The sequence below is a fragment of the Triturus cristatus genome, chromosome 7, assembly GCF_964204655.1.
Source record: "Triturus cristatus chromosome 7, aTriCri1.1, whole genome shotgun sequence".
NCBI lineage: Eukaryota > Metazoa > Chordata > Amphibia > Caudata > Salamandridae > Triturus > Triturus cristatus.
In genome coordinates, this window is record NC_140590.1 from 254,198,289 (window position 1) to 254,215,571 (window position 17,283).

The window sequence follows — 17,283 nt, forward strand, 5'->3', positions numbered from 1 at the left end:
GCTGGAGGTGAAGCCGGGACCGGAGAAGGAGACACTGACTCTCTCCGACGTCGAGTAGGCGACTTCGACTTCGGAGCCGAACCTTTGTCGGAGTGATGATGTGAAGAATGCCTCCTCTTTTTCTTATGCTTCTTACTTTTCGAAGCATGCCCCGAAGTCGACGTGGACGCTGACCTTGACCTCGACCTGGATCCAGACCTCCTCCTACCTCTTTTTTCCTTCTTCTTCATTCAAGCGATAAAGAGCTTCGCTTCTCTTTCCTTAAGAGCCTTCGAGCTCATCTTGCGGCAGCTGGAACAACCACCCACATCGTGGTCAGATGAAAGGCACCAAACACAGTCCTCGTGTGGGTCGGTAATAGACATGTGCTTGCCACACTCTCGACAGGGCTTGAAACCCGATTTCCTTGTCGACATCTTCGAAGAAAGACAGAAAATTTTCAGAAAATACACAAAGTAACAGATAAAGCTACTAGTAACGATTCCCGAAATCCGTTGGCGTCGTCAGCGCGGAAAAAAGGGAACTGACGTCATCACGCTGACGAGGTCTTCTTATGGAGCCGGTGACGTCAGCGGAGTCGCGAGCGGAGCCGTGTCTCTGTGACGTCGTCTTCGACCCCATCGGCGTGGACTGCTACAAAAGTTTCCGAATGTTGCTGGCGCAGGGGATATTCACAAGGTGAGGAATCCACTGGCAGATGTATCCATCAGAAATCTGTCATTATTAAGAGCCAGGCCCCAGGCCATCCACTGCCAGGTGGAGGCTCCAAGTGGCAGCTTTGGGTATGCCTTATATTCAGTCGTGGGGCTGACATAAAGTTCCCTAACTGTTCCTGAGGGTTCTCTGACCTCTGAGGATTCTCAGAGTGGGGGGGCAACTCCCACAGGTATTAGGCACCCTACTACCACATTCCCTCCCACTAATTTGGGGGGGGGCATCCTGAGAGTGGTTCTCCAACCCAGAGTCTGGACCCTGAGGCTAAATAGGGGACAGGGGTGAGCCATTCCACCCCAAGCCCCTCCGTCTGGGCCCACAAACACTTTGTCTGGGAGAAGTACCTCCCTCAACCAATACCCCAATGTCTTACGCTAGCTCCTAATATTAAACGTCTAATCGCATCCTTGTGTTCCGAATATGTTCCAATTCAATGTAATGCCAGTCTCACAATACAAGGGACTGCACTTGGTGAAATGAAATGTCATTTACAGTGAGTATGCATGTCATGATCGCGTGGACAGAACGGAGCGGAATACGATCCGAGGGAGATGCACGTGGGAACTACAGCTCCCGTCAGGCATAGCGGCTCCGAGCCACCCCACGTGATCGGGAGCGCGGCAGGTTTAAAGCCGGAACTACGCAGGGAGGCGGCGCCAACGATTCGCTTCCGACACCAGATGCAGACCAACGGCCCTCGACCCGCTTCCTAGAACTCTGCCGAGCGTCCTGATCCTCGGACGACCCGGATCACCGGAACCACCGACCCACGCTCCCCAGCAAAGAACAACTTGTGTTCCTAGTCCTGCGCTCTCCACCTCCAGCAACGCCCTCTTCTCCACGGGCGCACCCCGTCACCAAAGGTGAGAGCATTGTCCATATCCTGTGTCCAAACGGACCTCGGAGGTTCCGGACCCCGCTCCGGTTTGCTCCGCTATATACGGAGGGGTAACGAGTGCCCTCCGTTTACCTGCGGTAGAAGCCTCCATCCACAGCAGGAAGCACCCCTCTGGACCGCTACCACGGCGCTCCTCAACCCCAAGGATTCCTGGGTCTGGAGTGGAAGCGCCGCTAGCGGTTAGAGGGGGGCTACAACCCACCTTGTTTTCCTTGCCAGGCATCCTCCATCCAGGCGCTCCTCGACCCCTCGGATTCCCGGGTCTTGAGTAGTAGCGCCTTTGAAGAGACTCAAAAGACGCATTTGGGTCCCTCACGGCCTGAGCGCCAGTACGAGGGCGGAGCCAACTCCTCGTCCCTCGAGACCGAGAACTAGACCAGAGCTCTGAATCCCGCTTCGCCCAACCAGGGGAGAGAAACACCAAGGCAGGTAACACAAGGGACACCGGTGGGGAGATCTAGCGCCTCTGGGAGAGCAGGAGTGGCATCTAAATCTTCTCTCCTTGTCTTCTTTCAGGTGTCTATCCCGGCTGCCTCTCCCCGTCCCTCGCCCATCTGTCTCCCGAGCCCGAGGGTCATTCACACAATCCGGGCTGGGGACGGATGGGAGGGGGAACCCTCTATAACATCAGCGTCATCCCGAGGAGAGGACCAAGTGAGCGCCACGACAGAATCATTGGCCCACGGATTTTCCTCCTCCTGATAACGCTGAGATAGAGATGGCCTCGTTAGACGACGTGGTCGCCGCTCTGGCCTTAGTCCAGGTGGAGTTGGCCTCGTCTCGGGCGGAAACGGCGGCGTTACATGCCCGCTTTGACCGCCTTCAGAGAAACCCCTTTGATGCGGGAAACACGCACCCTTCACCCACGCCCCAAGTGGTAGTAGAGATGCCAGCACACGTGCCCTTAGCTCCCCCTGAGCGTTATCACGGGGAGATACAGAAAGTGCAAGTGTTCTTGACCCAGGTACTTCTGCACTTTCAATGCAGACCTAAACTTTTCCTAACCAACCAAGCGAGGGTAGCATTCCTCATCTCCTACCTGGCCGGAGACGCAGCACAATGGGCTGTTCCGATAGTCCGGAGGGATGACGCCCTCTTGTATGACTGGAACACCTTTCGGATGGAGTTCGAAAAGACCTTTGATCGCCGGGCGGACACCTACTCCGCCGACGGCGACCTCCTTGACCTCCGGCAAGGCAACACCGGGTTCCTCTGCTACGTTAACAGCTTTCGACGCCTGGTAGCCGAAACAGACTGGCCCGAATCCAAGCAGGCAGCGATCTTCTACCGAGGACTTACGGAAGAACTGAAGGACGTGATCGCCCAAATCGACCCCCAACCCCGCACCTGCGTGGCCATGATCGAATTGGCCTCCCGCTTGGAATATCGGCTGAGGGAAGGAAAAGGGGACCACAGGCGCAAGGAGAAACCCCTCGCATCGTACGACAATCCTCGTACCTCCGAACCCGTAACGACTCGCCCCGAGCCCATGGACATAGGGACGGTGAGAGCGTCCCTGACCCTCAGTGAGCGAGACCATCGTCGCAAGCAGGGCCTCTGCCTCTATTGTGGCAAGAAAGGCCACTTCCTCCGTGAATGTCCCGTACGCCCCAAGACCGGACGCCTTCGCCCCAACCAAGCGGCCGCCCTTACCAACGACGAAACGCCGGGAAACCCAAGGGCTTGAAGGTTCAGGAGGGGACCCCTTCAAGCCGCCTGATGATCCCTTCTACGGAATCCGACGTCACCAACGAGCCTAACCACTTTTTTGTATCCTTGTACGTAGAGGTGAACCACGTTCCCCGTTTTGTTCGCGCCATGGTCGACTCCGGAGCCACCGGTTGCTTCATCGACAGAACCGAAGCCGAAAGGCTGGAAATCCCGCTGCTGCTCAAGGACCAACCTGAACTCGTTTATGCGGTGGACGGTAAAGAGCTGGACGCAGGTCCCATCACACACCAAACCCCTTCTCTGTGGGTCACCATAGGGGAAGACCACGGCGAGTGGCTCTCCTGCAACGTCATACACGCTCCGCGCTGCAACCTCATCTTGGGGCTGCCCTGGTTGAGAAAGCATGAACCCCAAATAACGTGGGCAACCAACTCGATACGGTTCAACTCCGCCTTCTGTCATCGACAGTGCAAGGCGTCGAGAGGGCGCCCGGAAACCGAGGTCTCACCCCCACAACGAGTGGCCACGGCCGCCGAAAAAGACACCGCTCTCCCACACTGGTACTCCCCATACTCGGACGTCTTCGATAAACAAAGAGCCGAAGAATTACCTCCTCATCGGCAATACGATTGCCGCATCGACCTGATACCGGGGGCTACCATCCCATGCAGCAGAATCTACGCCCTCACGGGCCCAGAAACACAACATCTCCGTGAATACCTGGACGAATTCCTGAAACTGAGCTTCATCCGACCATCCAGATCCCCAGCGGCGTCCCCCCTCTTCTTTATCCCGAAGACCAACGGCGAACTCCGCTGTTGCATAGACTATCGTGCTCTCAATGCGCTGACTGTGAAGAATCAATACCCACTACCTCTGATTCCGGTGCTCCTGGAACAGGTACGGGGAGCAAACATTTACACCAAATTGGATCTCCGAGGAGCATACCACCTAGTTCGCATCCGAAGTGGGGATGAATGGAAGACAGCCTTCAAAACCCGGTTCGGCCTGTATGAATACCTGGTCATGCCCTTCGGGCTCTGTAACGCCCCGGCTGCCATCCAGTTCTTCCTCAACGAAGTGCTGAGAGACTTCTTGGATAAGTACGTCGTGGTGTATATTGACGATATCCTCGTATTTTCGTCCAACCTACATGACCATATACACCACGTGACGTCGGTCCTACAAGCCCTGAGAGACCATCGACTATTCTGTAAACTCACGAAATGTGAATTCCATGTAACATCGGTGGAATTTCTTGGCGTGATGTTGACCCCTGCAGGGCAGGTGATGACCCATCGCAAGGTTCAAACCGTAGCGGAGTGGCCCCAGCCAAGGTCAGTGAAGGAGGTCCAAAGCTTTCTCGGCTTCTCGAACTTCTACCGGAGATTCATCCACCACTTCTCCCAGTTGGTAACCCCCCTCACCAGGTTAACACGAAAGGGGGTTCCCTTCGTCTGGTCTCCTGAGGCCCAAACGGCATTCGAACAGCTCAAGGAAGCATTCACCTCCGCTCCCATCTTACGTCATGCCCAACCCGACCTCCCGTTTATCGTTGAAGCGGATGCCTCCGACGTAGCGGTCGGCGCTATCTTGTCCCAGCGACAACCCGACACGGGACGGCTTCATCCGGTCGCCTTCATGTCTCGGAAGCTATGCCCGGCCGAACTGAACTACACCATCTCCGAAAAGGAACTACTCGCAATACGAGAAGCGTTCCTTGAATGGCGGCACTGGTTGCTGGGCGCGCAACATCAAGTGACGGTGTTCACCGATCACCGCAATCTTCAGTTCCTCCGTTCTGCACGTCATCTCACGCCCCGCCAAAAAAGATGGATGCTCTTTTTTGCGGAGTACCACTTTCTCGTTACCTTTTGGCCAGGCGCACAAAACCGGAAGGCGGACGCCTTGTCTCGGCAGGAAGTCCCCAACCTCATGGCCGAGACCCCCGACCAACCAATTTTGTCGCCGGAACAAGTGGTGGGTAGTCTGAAGACCGAGTCGTTTCTACATAACATTAGGAAAGGGATACAAACGTTTGCCTGGTCGGCATGGCTGAAGCGACACCAAGAATGGCGCCTCCACGATGGCCTTCCCATGTGTGGCTCTCGAGTATTGCTCCCTACTCTTCGCCTTCGCAAAATCATCTTTGAATGGTGTCACAACGCACCCTGTGCCGGTCACATGGGAGGGGCCAAAACACTGGAGTTGGTGTTAAGACAATGCTGGTGGCCGTCTGTTCGCCCCGATATCCTGACCTGGGTACGAAATTGCGCTGTCTGCGCCCAAATGGAGGCCGACCATCGTAAAACGCAAGGCCTCCTGATGCCTCTTCCGACCCCGAAGTATCCGTGGGAAAACATCTCCATTGACTTCATTGTAGGCCTGCCCACAGACCAGGGCTGTACGGCAATAGTCGTCGTCATCGACTACCTCACGAAAATGGGGCATTTTATCGCATGCAAGCAAGTACCCTCCTTCTTGGAGACATTAACCTTCATTTAGAATGTCAGAGTAACTTGGGAGTGACATCCTTCCTAGAGACTATTACTATGTTGGGACTGAAACAGTTGGTACAAGGCCCATCTCATGGTGGTGGACACACTCTTGACACCATCTGCTCCAACCTAGAATCTTTACAGACTAGTGAACCACTGCCACAGGTATGGTCTGACCACAGTCTTATCCCCTTCGGCTTTCTTATTCCCCTAAAAACTAGTTCAGCTACAAACAACAGTGACCATACTAATACTAGTAAACAGAGGTGGCTCTCGTTGGCCTCTAATCACCTCTTGACAGCCACAGCTTTCAACACGGTACCGGAAATCATAGGGGATCCTGAAGAGGATTCAGTCAGCTTTAATAAATGGATTACATCCATTGGTAACACATTGGAACCCCCCAGAAGAGCCACCAGAACCTCCAAAAGGAAGATCCACAATGACCCGTGGTTTTCCAAAGACCTTGCAGATCTCCACTTACAGAGCAAGCAGCTAGAACGTAAATGGAGGAGAGGATACGAAGTATCCAAGTTGCATATCTTCAAAGCCTTTAGGAAGAATTGTAAATTGGCCATTAACACTGCAAAAAGGGATTACTTCTGCAACAAAATCTCTACAGCTAAGAATAACACAAAAGAAATTTTTAAAATTGTAAAATCTTTTACTGACCCTAAGGCCCTAATCACCACCATACCGTCGTCTGTGACACTCTGCAATGAAATTGCAGATTACTTTGAGGACAAAATTAAAAACATCCAAAAGAATTTTGGAACCTGGAAACGGGAAGATACTAGTGAATCAGACCCCAGTACCAATACTCCTATCTTGGCTTCATTTCAAGCGGCCACTTTAGTCCAAACTAAAGAAGCCATATTAGCTTGCAAATCTGGTTCACCACTGGACGTCTGTCCTCCGACGTTCCTACATCATATCATTGATGTGGTTAATCCTGTTATCAATGACATAGTAAACTCCTCACTCGCTTTGGGTAAAGTTCCACCAGATTGGAAATTGGCGATTGTCAAACCTTTAAAGAAGAAACAGAATATAGAATCCGCAATCCTATCTAATTACAGGCCTATCTCGCTCCTCCCCATTCTGGGTAAGATCACAGAGAAAATAGTATGTCAACAACTTGCTACTTTCACCGAAGCTGCATCCATCCTTCATCCTCGACAGTCGGGCTTTCGTCCTAGACATTCAACAGAATCAGCTTTACTTGAGATTACTGACACCCTAAAATTCATCCTAGACAGTGGCAGAAAGGCAGTTTTGATTCTTTTGGACCTATCTGCCGCGTTTGATACCATCTCCCATGATATCCTGTTAGCCAGATTAAGAGCATGCGGCATCACTAACACGGCCCTGCCATGGATTGAATCATTCTTGTCCAACAGGAAACAAGTCATCTCTTTGGGATCTTGTGTGTCATCTGAACGCACTGTCTCCACGGGTGTCCCTCAGGGGGCCTCCATCAGCCCTCTGCTGTTTAATATATACATGGCCCCACTGATTTCACTGATCTCTTCCTTTGGAATTGAGACCACATCTTACGCTGACGACACACAGCTCATTCTGTCTCTGGAGGATAGATCAACATCTGCTGAGGAGAAGTTTAAAACATGTTTTGCTGAGATCATTAAATGGATGACTAATAATCATCTCTGTTGTAACACCGACAAAACAGAAATTCTCCCTATTGGGAAAAATAATACGTTTCAACCCAGAGACTGGTGGCCAGAGCACACAGCAGCCCCTCCATCCACTGTTGAGGTGGCTAGAAATCTGGGAGTTTTATTTGACTCATCACTTTCCTTCAAGCCTCATGTCTCAAAATTAACGGGCACTTGATTTGGTCACATTCGTACTTTGAAAAAGTTTTTCAATGTTATTCCAGCGGCAGCAAGGAAAACTGTGACAGTAGCTCTTATACTATCGAGGTTGGACTACTGTAACAGCCTTCTTGCTGGGATTAACAAATCTTCCCTAAGACGGCTTCAGGTGGTCCAACATGCTGCTGCTAGGCTGGCTTTGGGACTTCCCCGTAAATCATCGGCCTCAGCTGCTCTGAAGACTCTACACTGGCTTTCAATCCCCAAAAGAATCCTTTTTAAACTTCTTTTGATGACTTTTAAAGCCGTTCGAGGAGTTGGCCCAGCTTATCTTTCCGCCAGATTTAAACCATATACTACTACCAGAACTCTTCGTTCAAGCTCGGCTAATCTTTTGGCAGTGGGAAGGTTTAAGCTATTAACTAAGGGAGGAAAATCAGCCACAATATTAGGAGCAAAGGCATGGAACCAATTACCTAAGGAACTGAGGGCAATACAACAGCTTAATCCGTTTAAACGAGCCCTGAAGACCTGGATATTTGGCCTTTCCGACGCCCACTCTCTTGCCCTTATCTAGTTAGTACAGTACAGTCAACCCGGTTATCTTCAGCGCCAGGAGGCTCCGTCTGGAGTGACAGCTGCGCTATATAAGCTCACCTTTCATTCATTCATTCATTCAGGAGCTCTGGCTAAACTTCTGTTGGTCCACGTGGTCAGGCTACACGGCCTTCCCCTAGGAATAATATCAGACAGGGGATCGCAATTCACAGCCCGTTTTTGGAGAGTCTGGTGTGAGGAATTGGGCATTCACTCCGCATTGTCCACCAGTTTCCATCCCCAAACGGATGGCCAGACGGAGAGACTGAACCAAACCCTGAAGCAGTATCTACGCTGTTACGTGGATCAGGCCGAGGACTCATGGGTGGACTGGCTCTGGGTAGCGGAGATAGCGTACAACAACTCTAGGCACTCCTCAACACACCATTCCCCATTTTTTCTTGCTTCAGGGCACCACCCCCGTTTTCTCCCATTCCTTCTCCCGAGGGCACGTAGTAACCTTCCCGAGGTGCAAGACAGAATCAAGACCATTCACGCATCCCTCAAACTAGCTCGGGACAACCTGCGCTTAGCCAAAACACGGTAGAAGGCCCAGGCTGACAAACATCGTCGAGCCCCTCCGGAATACCGAAAGGGCGATAGGGTGTGGTTGTCCACCAGACACATACGATTCAAGAAACCCAGTGCTTTCACACCAAAATACATCGGACCGTATCCGGTGGTGCGCCATGTGAACCCCGTGGCCGTGCAACTGCGGCTGCCCAACCACCTGCGCATACACCCCGTGTTCCACGTCTCCCTGCTGAAACCTTCTTTCTGTCCGGTCCGCAAAGCCCCTGCCCCTGTCTGGGTGCACCACAATCAGGAATACGTGGTGAAGAAGGTCCTCGATTCGAAACTGGTCAGGGGCAAGCTGTGGTACCTCCTGTCATGGGCTGGGTATGGTCCGGAAGAGAACTCTTGGGAACCCGCGACGGCGGTGCATGCGGATCGCTTAGTGGCGGCCTTCCACCGCCGCTGTCCCGACAAACCCATCCCCCTCCCAGCGGTGGGAAGGGGGATGTGCTGTCATGATCGCGTGGACAGAACGGAGCGGAATACGATCCGAGGGAGATGCACGCGGGAACTACAGCTCCCGTCAGGCATAGCGGCTCCGAGCCACCCCACGTGATCGGGAGCGCGGCAGGTTTAAAGCCGGAACTACGCAGGGAGGCGGCGCCAATGATTCGCTTCCGACACCAGATGCAGACCAACGGCCCTCGACCCGCTTCCTAGAACTCTGCCGAGCGTCCTGATCCTCGGACGACCCGGATCACCGGAATCACCGACCCACGCTCCCCGAAGCAAATAACAACTTGTGTTCCTAGTCCTGCGCTCTCCACCTCCAGCAACGCCCTCTTCTCCATGGGCGCACCCCGTCACCAAAGGTGAGAGCATTGTCCATATCCTGTGTCCAAACGGACTTCGGAGGTTCCGGACCCCGCTCCGGTTTGCTCCGCTATATACAGAGGGGTAACGAGTGCCCTCCGTTTACCTGCGGTAGAAGCCTCCATCCACAGCAGGAAGCACCCCTCTGGACCGCTACCACGGCGCTCCTCGACCCCAAGGATTCCTGGGTCTGGAGTGGAAGCGCCGCCAGCGGTTAGAGGGGGGCTACAACCCACCTTGTTTTCCTTGCCAGGCATCCTCCATCCAGGCGCTCCTCGACCCCTCGGATTCCCGGGTCTTGAGTAGTAGCGCCTTTGAAGAGACTCAAAAGACGCATTTGGGTCCCTCACGGCCTGAGCGCCAGTACGAGGGCGGAGCCAACTCCTCGTCCCTCAAGACCGAGAACTAGACCAGAGCTCTGAATCCCGCTTCGCCCAACTAGGGGAGAGAAACACCAAGGCAGGTAACACAAGGGACACCGGTGGGGAGATCTAGCGCCTCTGGGAGAGAAGGAGTGGCATCTAAATCTTCTCTCCTTGTCTTCTTTCAGGTGTCTATCCCGGCTGCCTCTCCCCGTCCCTCGCCCACCTGTCTCCCGAGCCCGAGGGTCATTCACACAATTCGGGCTGGGGACGGATGGGAGGGGGAACCCTCTATAACATCAGCGTCATCCCGAGGAGAGGACCAAGTGAGCGCCACGACAGCATGGCTGAGGCCTGTTTAGCAGGACTGAGTTCAAGGCAGATATGCAAAACCTAGGGGCAGAGTGAAGCTTACACCAACTATTCTTGACTACAACTTATTGCCAACTCTTACAATTCAATTTTTCCCTTCAAGAGCCTGAGATGACAACAGGCTATTCTTTCAGGATCCAGGAGGACCGAGACTGAAGAAAAGGATGAAAAACAAAGACTCTCCACTTGACATGGGGATAGTAAATAATATATGTAGTGCGTGTTTGTTCACTGCACAGCAGAGTGAAATAATCAATTATTTCAATGTTTTCTTCGTTTGTTTAACTGAAGACACTTTGAATCATTATTTAAACCAAAATCTTTGATTATCATTAACGTATTCTTCAAATTGATTCTCCTTTAGTCAATATTCCACTCAGAATCCCCCTAGCTGATTAAATTGCTCATCTCTCAATGCATGTAGAAATTAATCAAGGTTCTTTTTTAGGGGGTGCATGTAATGTTCCAAAAAGCAATATTGAATTTCGTAAACAGCTGGTCCTGTGCAATCAGCATCCTCTTCTGCTGAAATGGTGGTAGACAGAAGTAGAGGTATGAACCTGCTAAATTGAAGTATCACACACCTCAGGTGGGATTAGGCAGCCTCCAAGGTACCCAGAGTAGTGTATGGTGGAAGAGGTGCCACAGCGAAACAGAGTTCATTTTGAGCATAGAGTTTCGCTGTTCAGGCCAAAGAAGGAAACACCCTTAATGATGAAGAGGTCCTCGAGGTTAAGAGAAACACTGAGGGGCCGATTCCAATGTTGGACAGAAGGGCTCCGACTGACGGGCGGAGCCCTTCAGCCCGCATCGGAATGTGCCATTCGGATTCCTTTCTGACCGAGCCATTCCGATGGGTCCGGTCGGACAGGAATCCGGATGGCTTACGACGGGTTGGGAGAGCCTGTCCGCCATCCGGAAACCCTTCAGTCCTCCCCCGGCCGCCTATTTCCGACCGAGGGAGTACGATGGCAGTTTCCCACTGCCTTTGCATGCCGTTCTTTCCGGCATAAAAAGGCAGTCAGAAACTATCTTTGGGGGGCCCCAGTAGGGCCCCTATGGGTGTGAGGCCGCCAAATGGTGGCCTGGAGGGCACCTTTGGTGCCCCCCGTTGATCCCTGCACCCGGTGGCAGGCAGCTTGAGGATCCTGCCACAGGGTGCATGGATGAACTGCACCCCTGCATTTCACAATGCAAGCATGCATTCCGTTCGGAATGCATGTTCCCATTGTGAAGTATACGAGTGCGACCGAACCGGGTTCTGTCGCATCGTACTTGCAGGTCCGTAACCGATGACAGTAGGTTGGTCGGTTACAGTTCCTAACCGATGTCAAACGGACTCGGAATTGGCCCCTTCTTGTCCCGTTCACCTACGACCCCACCAGAAGGAGTCTCCACCATCCAGGTCTCACACGTCCTGGACTATTGACAACGCTGGTGATTTAGAAAGTTCCCTGCAACGGTGCTTTAGTAGTGTTAGAGTTCTTGAGTAATTACTCATTAGACATAGGTCCTGAAGAATTGCCAAGTGACCCATTAGGGGCAGCAGGCAAGAAACATGTCGACCAGGCACATACACTAGACCCTGTGGATCATTATCACTCCAGACAGGGCTCACCATTTTTTAATTAGGGTAGCACACCCCAAGAATAAAATTCATTCCCTCAGGGCAGTGCTACGCTTATTTTAAACCACCACACACACTCATTCACTACACTGACCACTTACCCTCCTGCACCAGACGGCTGTCTCTTAAAAGATCTACGGCAGAGCCCCTTTGTAGGAGCCCGTCGGGCATTGTTGCGCCGGCCCAATGAGGAGCACTGCCCAAATGATGAAGCATGACACCTTGCTGGGTGTGTGAGGGCATTCAATAAGAGACTTGCTCTCCCCCTTCTCCTTCCCCATGCGAGGAACTGCACATTCTGTTGTCTCTATTCCTACAGCCTGGGCTTGTCAGACATTATAGATTCTTAATTAACAAAAAATGCTTCTCACTGATCACAGGGGTTCTCTGTTAGATACCCTCACTTACTTAGTTATTGCTCTCATGTCTCTCACCATATGGATTAATAAACTCACACAGAGCATAGAGTAGCCAGATGCAAAAAAGTAGCAAGAACAAAGAGCTAAAGGAAAAGAAACGATGGAGGCACTACAAGAATTTGGACGAGAACCCTCACTTACCAGAGGGTGACATGCTTCATCATTGGGTCCCTCCACACACCGGGACCGCAAGGTACCCAGTGTAGGCTACAACTTTCCACAGGAAAGGAGCAGGAGTGTTTCGGTAGCACGCCTAAGTTTGGAATCCTCAAGGGTGAAAGTGAGGGGCAGAGTGCGAGTGAAAAGTGATTAAAAACTATCTCAATTAGGACAAAACAACTGTATTCCTATGTCCTCATGAATAGAGGTTAAAAACATAGTGCAGCAGGGTTATGGATGGTAACCCTGTATACGGTCAACATGTTTCTGCCATGTGTGACTTAGATGTTCCAGGCATTGTTCAGGACCATAATGTATTGTCATTCTGTTGTACAGATATGTGTATTGTAATTAACAAAATAATCAAAAGGTATACTCAGGCCTATTTCTTGACCAGCAGTGCACAATGACAACAGGTAGATGAATAGGTCAGATGGCCCCAAGGGCAGTGTTTAGAGTCCAACCCTACCATCTACAGAGTCTCGTCACACGTAGAACTCTCTTCCATGTCAAGAACGTCCGTCCTCCATAAACACCCTGGTGTGAGAGGACCTCACCGTATGGACCCACTTCTTTTCGACTCTGGTTAGGTCGCTATTCCGTAAAGTGATAGCACCGATACTCCCTCTCACCAGGTACCCCTCTCTCTATGAACATCTTCCCTGCAGCCCAGTTCCTCTCTCCTCTATCAGTAGTCACTGCACTCTTTTCCATCTCAGGAACTGTCTCTTACTCTGTGTGGGACTTGAACTGCTCTTGTCCCAGTATTGATAGCTGTCATCCTCTCACTCATCACAGAGACTGCCTCAGTCTACAGCCAGCAGCCACTCTCTCTTCCTCCCTTGGCGGCCAGTCATAGCTCTCTTTTCTATCACAGGGACTGTCTCTCCCTGCAATCTGGGTTTCAGGTGTTTTTGTTCCCAGTACTGACAGCTGTCTCTCTCTCTTCAGTGACTATTTCTCTCTACAGCTAGCAGCCCCCTCTCTCTTCCTTCCTTGGCAGTTGGTCACAGCTCTCTTTTCTGTCTCAGTGACTGTCTCTCTCCCTCTGTGTGGTGCTACAGCTCACATGGTGTCACTGTGTTTCTTGCAATATCGGCTCCATTAACATGGGCTCCCATTGCAGACCAGATTTCACTATAATATACTCTACACCGCTAGACAACACTATAAAACAAAACACTCTACAACACTATACTAAATTATAATACAATAATCCACTCTACAACACTATACTCCCTCCACAACACTTCACAACGCTTTAACCTACTTCATAACACTCCTCCTCCCTCCTATCCATGCCACTAAACTCCACTATATGGCAAGACCTATTGGCATTGCCAATGCTTGTTCTCTTTGGTTAAACACTCCAACAGAGTGGATGCATTTTCGAGCTCTAATCCGCTTATGTTTCTCTTCCTTGTCCAAAAAGACCGGCCCTTCTGCTCTGTTTGCTTTCTCTCTCGTGGCTGCTTTCCGTCTCTTCAATATACTTTTTTCTCTTAATCTCCCATGCATCATGTTGCTGTCTCCATCAAGGGCTTGTGCATCTATACAGCCCTCCATGTTTCTCCCATCCTCTTTGCCCCCGCTAACTTTCCATTTGTTTTCCCAACCCACTCTCCCATCCGCTCCTTTGTTCCTCCTTACTCTTGCAGCTATTTTTTTTAATATATTTTTTTAATTTGTATTTAGAGGTGCATGAAAGAAATTGCTACAGGACCTTCACAAAAGAGCTTTTGCGCATTCACAATTTATTATATTTTATTAACGTAGTGCTCATCATCTTATATCACTCAATAAAAAATAAAAGAAAATGATTCCCATATCATTCTGTAGGCGTAAGCATGCATGATAATGCATACACTCGCCTATAGAATGATGCGAATGCCCACAGCAGCAGGTCATCGCACCTTTAGCTTTGACAATACTAAACAGCGCTGGCAAAAAGCACTGCTTTTTATCTATGCTGTTCACCATCACCAAAAAACATTGGCAAAGCCAGCAGGTCCCAAAGGCAAAACCTATTGCATTTGCCATTGCTTGATTTAAACCAGTTTTCTTCACAAATAAAGACAGACAATGTTGCCTATTACGGATGTGCTTTCTGCTAAAATTGTGTATGTTCGAAAAACAGATTTTGGGAGCTTGCACATGTGCAAAGATTCTACTATTGGTCAGGTCCTGCATCAGCTTCACTAGCTGACAGTGAAATGGTTATCAGATTATAAAAATCACCTGCCTGCTATACAATTGTTCTGAGCTTTTTAACTATCACCTCCACAGGATCATTGCTATCATCAGCAATCCTTTGACACTGAGATTACTGCAGAATGAACTCAAGACCACAATATCAAACCTAACAGCTCAAATGATCCCTCTACTAATTTCCAACCGATATCCACTGATTCTTTCTTGGGCAAAATCATTGGAGGATCTGCCTCCAACCAAACACAAATATTCTTCAAATGTAAGAATTTACATAATGCTAAGCTGGATTCCATCTTTGTTGCACCACAAAATCCGGGCTGGTTGGCACATGAGATGACAAATATTACAGTTGACTCAAAAGTAGTTGCAGATGTCCCCTCCGCTTTACAAACGGGTCATTGCAAGACACTGCCATAGGAACTTGACAAAGTAGGAAATTAGAATATTGCTGTGAATCGTATAGTCTCCTTCCCCATTGGCAGATCTCTCATCATTCAACTGTCTTCCTTCATGTTGGGACTGTTTTCATACACTGTTGTGTCCCTAAAGGATCCACCATCACACCAACCTCTTCAATGTGCACCTCAGCTCTTTTGTGGACCGCATCTCATCCTTTAACTTTTGCTAATACATTTACACTGATGGCATGCTCAAGCTCTAAATGTTAAAGCGTGAAGACTCAACAGTACTCGGTCAATGCCTCCAAGTGATTGTTTCCAAGATGGTAACTAACCAGCTCAAGATACACTTGAACACTGTATTACAGCATGTAGACATCGTAATTTTAAGTAGGTTTATTAATACACCCATCCCATCCTCGTCGCCAGTATTACAACATGTAGACATAGTAATTTTAAGTAGGTTTATTAATAAACCCACCAGCTGTACATCATCTCTCGCTGGCTCCATGGAAAACTAACCGTCTCCCAGCTCCTGTACATTCCATGATGTCATCCATTCTCATTAGAGTCAGGACTTAAAGGGGGAAACTACAAGACCAAATATCAAGCTTCCATCAAAAGGCTACAAGAAATAAGAAACAACTGGCCTCAAGAACTAAGTAACAAAACAGGGAGTGATTATGTAAACTCTTCATTGTAGCACATGTTACCATATAAATATCCAACACTATGTGATCTCCATGTCAAACATTGGCTTACCTAGACTTCCCTCAAATAATTCAGGCTTCAATCTCCTTAGTGCTAATGCACTGTACTTCAAAGCCTTGCTCTAGGTGCTCAGTAGGCTGCAGGCAACAACTAGTGAAGTAATTAATCTACATATCCAGATACACATCTCAAAAGCACTCCAATCTTTGAACTGGTTGCCTATGCCTCGATATATCGCCTTTTATGTCTAGGTAAACTGCAAATCGAGCAATTTGCAGAACTGTAACACTGTTCCCTCACATTAATATCTGTACCAGCTGGCATACTAGATTGCTACTTTGTGGGTTCAAATGACTCTATTCCATCCCTTCTTCAAAAAAGTATTTCACTGGTGAAAGATCTTTCCAAGTGGTCAAGCTCTGAAACTCAATTTCTGCAAGAGTAAGAATTGACAACCACCTTAAATTTTGGAAAGCACTGAAAATCTTTGGAAAGCATTGAAAATCCTACCTATTGTCATCCAGGTATTTCTATTTTACAGATCTCTGCTAACACAGATACGTGTATCTGTAACCACATCTATTCTCCCCTTTCTGCTGCATCTCTGATGACAGCTACGAGTTCTCGACACCGTGACTAGAACACATCTCAAATCCTCACGCACCACAAGAAAACATCCTTCCACCAAATCAACAAAGCACTTCATAAGTGTTTATTGTTCCAAGTCAGAATCGTTTGTGGCTCACCATTGTTTTTTAAAAAAAAGTTCAATGAGTCACTCTTGAAACAAGGTGGACCTATCACAACCAGATTCCTTAATATTGTTTGCTGGTCCATGCAAAACAATATAATTGTCTTTAGCCAAAAGTTACTTTGCAATGCTAAATTAGCAACTAACAGTGATTCCAAAAGTCACAAATCGAAGTCAAGGGGTCATGCAGCTCAAGCGCAGCCAAAGTACACTGAAAATGCCCAACAATTCACAGTCTACAATCCAAAAAGTCTTTATTATCCATGAAGACAAGGTTCGCCAAAAGTTCCCAAGAAGGGGTCCAACCCCTCCCCCCGTTAACGTGAAGAAACTAGAAAGTAAGGTGCGTGCCACAACTCTGGCAGGCTGCTGCTTGCCTCGCGACACTTACCGCCTTGACCAGCGATGACTCAATGGGCGCGGTTCTGTTTAAAGTGGGTTTCCACCCTGGTTCCAGATGATCTTGCCAGACTTCCGCTATTCTTGCAGGATCCAACATGGCTGCTGCCATATTTGACATGTTTTCGCCTCCTCAGAGAACATCTGACAAGCAGCAGCCAGCATGCTAGCTTTAACTTCTCACCGACTTAAGGGCTAAGCAGTAAATATTCGGCCTACTTCAGTAGTTGTAGAAACCCGGTGGGAGAGAGGACATAAAGCTAAGCCAAAAG

General features: G+C 49.6%; 1 protein-coding gene across 1 annotated transcript in view; it reads right to left on the bottom strand.

Annotated features, from left to right (window-relative positions):
• SHANK1 (SH3 and multiple ankyrin repeat domains 1) overlaps positions 1–17,283 on the bottom strand; it is a 1,748,119-nt gene that overhangs the window by 168,968 nt on the left and 1,561,868 nt on the right. The gene's annotated exons all lie outside the window — the stretch shown is intronic.